General features: G+C 46.1%; 1 long non-coding RNA gene across 1 annotated transcript; it reads left to right on the forward strand.

Moving 5' to 3' along the window:
* Positions 1 to 1,837: 1,837 nt before the first annotated feature.
* Positions 1,838 to 2,372, forward strand: LOC115080777. The gene is made up of 3 exons (XR_003853652.1): positions 1,838 to 1,877; positions 2,112 to 2,183; positions 2,335 to 2,372. It is a non-coding gene; the product is annotated as an uncharacterized LOC115080777 (long non-coding RNA).
* The last annotated feature ends 3,654 nt before the right edge of the window (positions 2,373 to 6,026 follow it).

A 6,026-nucleotide genomic window follows, 5' to 3' on the forward strand; every position in this document is an offset into this window, starting at 1 on the left:
GGTGGGGGATTTATTTTCAAGGGTCAGGGTGTTGTGATCTTCTTGCACACAGTGCCCTAACCCTGGCAGGAGGGTGGGGGATTTATTTTCAAGGGTCGGGGTGTTGTGATCTTCCTGCACACAGTGCCCTAACCCTGGCAGGAGGGTGGGGGATTTATTTTCAAGGGTCGGGGTGTTGTGATCTTCCTGCACACAGTGCCCTAACCCTGGCAGGAGGGTGGGGGATTTATTTTCAAGGGTCGGGGTGTTGTGATCTTCCTGCACACAGTGCCCTAACCCTGGCAGGAGGGTGGGGGATTTATTTTAAAGGGTCGGGGTGTTGTGATCTTCCTGCACACAGTGCCCTAACCCTGGCAGGAGGGTGGGGGATTTATTTTAAAGGGTCGGGGTGTGTTTTAGGTTTGCTTTAGCGTGCCGGTTTCCCCGCCCTGCCCCCCACTGGACCCCAGGTAATATAAGGCACTTTGGGGGGGTTCGGGAGGGTGGGGGATTTATTTTCAAGGGTCAGGGTGTTGTGATCTTCCTGCACACAGTGCCCTAACCCTGGCAGGAGGGTGGGGGATTTATTTTCAAGGGTCGGGGTGTTGTGATCTTCCTGCACACAGTGCCCTAACCCTGGCGGGAGGGTGGGGGATTTATTTTCAAGGGTCGGGGTGTTGTGATCTTCCTGCACACAGTGCCCTAACCCTGGCAGGAGGGTGGGGGATTTATTTTCAAGGGTCGGGGTGTTGTGATCTTCCTGCACACAGTGCCCTAACCCTGGCAGGAGGGTGGGGGGATTTATTTTCAAGGGTCGGGGTGTTGTGATCTTCCTGCACACAGTGCCCTAACCCTGGCAGGAGGGTGGGGGATTTATTTTTAAGGGTCGGGGTGTGTTTTAGGTTTGCTTTAGCGTGCCGGTTTCCCCGCCCTGCCCCCCACTGGACCCCAGGTAATATAAGGCACTTTGGGGGGGTTCGGGAGGGTGGGGGATTTATTTTCAAGGGTCGGGGTGGGTTTTAGGGTTGCTTTAGCGTGCCGGTTTCCCCGCCCTGCCCCCATTGGACCCCAGGTAATTTAAGGCACTTTGGGGGGGTTCGGGAGGGTGGGGGATTTATTTTCAAGGGTCAGGGTGTTGTGATCTTCCTGCACACAGTGCTCTAACCCTGGCACCAGGGGTGTTGTGATCTTCCTGCACCCAGTGCCCTAACCCTGGCACCAGGGGTGTTGTGATCTTCCTGCACACACAGTGCCCTAACCCTGGCACCAGGGGTGTTGTGATCTTCCTGCACACAGTGCCTGACCCTGACTCCTCCCCTCCCCCATGTCCCAGCCAGTGAATAGTGTGTGGGTGAGTGGTGGGGGGGGGGGGGGGAGGGATGGGAAGGGAGAGACAGCCCCTGCATTCAGGGGCTGTCTCTCCCTTCCTATCCCTCCCAGGGAGTGGGGCTGGCTCTCCCTTCCCATCCCTCACAGGGAGTGGGGCTGCTTGCCCCTTCACCTCCCCCCACCCCCTCCCCTTCCCCTTCTCTCTCCCATATACCAGCAGTGGGGGATGTGAAGGGTGGGATACTTCAGCCCTTTCCAGTCTGAGCTTCTGAACTTACTTTTTTTCATCTTCTTTTTTATTTTCTCATTGTAGATGGATCATGATAGGGAGTCAGCCCAACCGTCCTCCTCAAAGGCCGATCGTGATGCTAGGTCCCGGAAGCCACGGTTCACACAGGCAGATGTGGACCTCCTAGCCCGGCTACTCCTCCTGGATGAGGAGCATCTCTACACCCCCTCAGGCAGCAGGCCTAACCTTCAAAGGGAGTCTGCAGCCTGGGTGGCTCTCCAGGAGGAGTTCTGCCGGAGAGCCTCTTACCCGCGTGAGATCGAAGATCTCAAGAAGAAAGGTGAGAGATAATGTTAGTGGTGTATTATATTTATTTATATTTATTTATCATTTTGAAATGATGTGATTTGTATTTGGGAATTTTGAATGCCACATTAAAAGATAGCTAATTTTTTTTTTATTACTAAATGTTATATATTGCATAAAAAAATAACCTAGCAGGGCATGTTGTGTTTGTAAGTAGTTTATTAATCAATTAATGTTATTCTATTTCCTTTCTACCTCTAATTCTCAGGTCGGCATCTGAGACTTCACGAGGGTGATTGGCTTGAGGAGGTCCGCCTGACTTTAGCGCGTCCTTCGCCTGGTAGGTTGTTTGAGAATACTCCACAAGTACACAAATATTATTCAATTAATTGTAATGGAATTTGTGTTTAATATTGTTTGTGTCAGTTCCAATTCCTTTTTTTTAAATTTTAACTGTTGTTCTGTGAAATTTGATCTGTGTCTTCGTACAGAACCACACACCAGCAGGGACGAGGCAGGGCTTCCTGGGCCCAGTAGCTGTCAGCAGAGGAGGATGGAGCAAACCGTCACTGGTGGGCCAGGTATTATATTATTAGATAATTGAGCCCTGACCATTGACCAACATGCTGCAAATGTGAATGGGGGATAAATGTGAGACTGAGGGAAGGGGGTATTAGTCACTGTGAGAGGGGAGGGAGGCAGTGGGAGAAAGAGGATGAGTGAGGAAGAAGAACTGTAGAAGAGTGCCATGTTAAAAAATGAACTGAAAAACATTTTTTTTTAATGTAGCACGTGTGTACGGGCTTAATGGCTTGTATTTTGGCCCACAGGGCCAGTATGTATGTTGTAGTACTAGTAGTAGTAGTTTGTCTAGTATCTGTCTGAGGCAGAAAATCAAAATTATTGTTTGTGATCAGTCAGTTATATAGGGTGGGATAGATGTATGTTATGTTATATATTTATATAATATTATCTCTAATTATCTAGAATGATATCCCTCCACTCTCCCTCTCCGAGGTTGTAGACTATAAACTCATTTTTCCAAAACCCTACAATTTAGTAAACTAAGGGGTTGAATGTATTTTAATATTGTAAACTTGCTGGTGCGTACAATACTGGTTTGTGGCCCTCGAGGACCATAACTGCCCACCCCTGTTCTATATCTTATGTAGAATTTTTTACATTTCTTTACAGGGCAAGAAGAGGCAGCCACAGCCACCAGTGCCACTGCCAGTGCCCAAAGGATGGAGGCAGCCACAGCCGGGCCCAGCAGCACCAGCACCAGCACTGCTGCTTTACTCCTTGCAGGATCTCCTCCAAGCTGCGTATGTACTGCACATGCGCAGTTTGGCATGCTGAAGGAGCTCCTGCAGGGAGTAAACAGCATCAGGGCAGATGTCAAGGATGTGCAGAGGAGGCTGTCAGCCATGGAGGAGGCCTTTCAGGAGCTGAGGGCACAGGTATCTCCTCCTCATGAGATGCCTCGTGAGGAGGAGATGCCACTGCCCTCTGCTCCAGAGCAGGATCCTCCTCTCGGGTTGCCATTCTCCTCTCCACATCCTTGAGTACTGGGTGCTAAAACACAATTTTTTTTTTGGTATGTTGTCATTGTAAAGTTATATTTTTATAACAGTGTTATTTAATTTCGTTATAGTTTTGTAGTTAATAAAATGTTTTAAATTTGAGAAATATTAGTGGACTCAATTATTAAAATTATTATAAATTGGGATTTATAGTCAACAGATTTTCTAACATGCACACAGCAATAAAATTACCAGTGTTATCAATTAGTCTTTCAGTTTCCAATCCAGTCCATCTGCAACTCATCAAGATCAGCCTCAGCTTCCCCCATTTCTCCCAGACCACGACCTAGTCATGATTTGACTGTTAAGACTTCTTATACTATCACTTACTCCAGATAAAGAGTGAGAGTAAATATAAAGCTGCCAAATCTACACATACAGTAAATCTCTTATAAAATAGCGACTAACATACATAAATGTTGGCCTCCACTTGGGAACACCTAGACCATCCCTTTTTTCACACGTGTAGATTTACTCATGTTGTACTATATAAAGAAGTATATGCTATTTATGTAAACACGTAAATGCTGTTTTTTATTAATGCAACTTGAAAATTCAACTTAACATGTATCTGCTCCGCAGGGAGAAATAATTAAATCTCGGCCAGAGAAACCTTTTACTGACCACAGGGAGGTTAGGTAACTCATGACACAACTGGAGATGGTTTTGATTTAGGCACTAACTTACGTGGTCAGGCTTTATTTAGAGAGTGAGACAAATTGGTCCCTACAAACCAGGGTTTTCCAAATAAATAACCACTCACTCAGCAGGATTTTATGCATGATGTAAATTTGCATATACTGAGTCCCCATGATATGCAAATGTATTTCATGCATAATTCTTTGTGGATATTCTAAAAATCCAACTGGCTGTGGAATCCCCCAGGACCGGTTTGGTAAGCTGAGCTATAAACTGTCTCAGCCTGAAAAATAAACCATGCCCCTATCACAGTATGATATACATTAACTGCTTAGAGAGACTATGGTCAAAACTCAAAAGTACTTTAACTGCCTGTTTTCTAACAGCTGCTAAATAAGCGCACACAGTTGATAGACACAAACTTAGGTTTCTTTCTTGCACATACAAAGTCCTTATTCATCAAGCTGACAAGATAGATGATAACAGCACAGCAGACACCTGAGGTGAAGAGGCAGGGGCAGTTCTATCATGAGGCACTGGCAGTGCTTCTGCTGAATGCTCCATCCTGCTGTGTTCCCAAATGACCTTGCATCCCCATCCTAGACAAGAGACTCACTCCTCCTCCCAGTCACAGCGAATTTTCACATTATGAAGCAGCGGAAGGTTGATTTTGATGAAAACCAATTCCTCTACTAAGTCTGGATTCAAACGTGCACGGAGTGGACTCACAATATTCCCTGTCAATGAAAATACTCGTTCACTTTGCACACTGGTGGGTGGGCAGGAAAGAAAGTGTTGTGCTACTCTGGTAAGATAAGGCCACATTGAAGCTTTTTCTGCCCAATATCTCAGGGGATCTGACTCCATGCTCTCAACTGGCTCAGAGAGAAAATTATTCACATGAATTTCTGCAACCTTCTCTTGCAGGTGCTGCTGGTTAGCAGCCCCACCACTCTGAAATGTGACAAATTTTGCTCTTGCTATTGAAATAGGACCAGTTTCATGAAATTTGGGAGGAGAATGGGTTGTCATCATGGGAGGGAAGCAGCTGGTGGAACTGGAAGCAGCTGAGCAGGATGGAGTGGGAGGAGTTGAAATCTTTTTAACCATTTCAATCAACTTATTTGTCCAGGATGCAAGAGTATTGCACTTGAGAGCAACATTGCCTTTCACACGTGGGTCACACATAGTAGCTAAGATATAGCTATCCTTCTCCATTAGAGGTTTCAACCTTTTCTGTACTTGCTCTTTTAAGCATCTCACAAGCTGCAACACTTCCTTCGACAAATCTGTCTGATGCAGATATTCCTGTAATACCTGCTCCAGATCATATATTACAGGAATGATATCACCTAACGTGGCTGTAGCTGCACTCAGTGCATCAGTATATACTTTGAAAGGCTTGAGGACATGCACCATCTGTGCAATGTTTGTCCAGTCCTGACATCCAAGTGGATTTTCCAATCCAATTTCAGATTCCATTGCCAAATCATGCAGAGGTGTCTGTTGTTCAGACAACCTCTCCAACATAAGATAGGTGGAATTCCATCTGGTAGGCACATCCTGTACGAGGTTATGCAATGGTGCCCTAACTGCTTTTTGTTTTTCTCTGAGTTCCTTCCCACTTTTCACACTGCGATTGAAATGCCCAGTTATTTTGCGGCACTTTTCAATCAACCGCTTCAGGGCTTGACGACTAGTACCTTGCACTTCCTTGGCACCTAGCCCCAACGCATCCCTCACTACCAGGTGCAGTGTATGTGCAAAGCATCGGATGCCTTTGAATCCACCATCCTCCAGAGCCTTAATCATATTGGCAGCATTGTCAGTAATGATATATCCATTTAAACATTCCATATCACTGCTTCTAAGTAGCCCTTTCCATCCTTCCATCATCCCCTGAATTGTCTGTAAGATATTTGCAGAAGTATGTCTCTGGTCTAGCACTTGAGCATGCAGTA

Source organism: Rhinatrema bivittatum, chromosome 1, assembly GCF_901001135.1.
Source record: "Rhinatrema bivittatum chromosome 1, aRhiBiv1.1, whole genome shotgun sequence".
In the NCBI taxonomy this organism is placed as follows: domain Eukaryota; kingdom Metazoa; phylum Chordata; class Amphibia; order Gymnophiona; family Rhinatrematidae; genus Rhinatrema; species Rhinatrema bivittatum.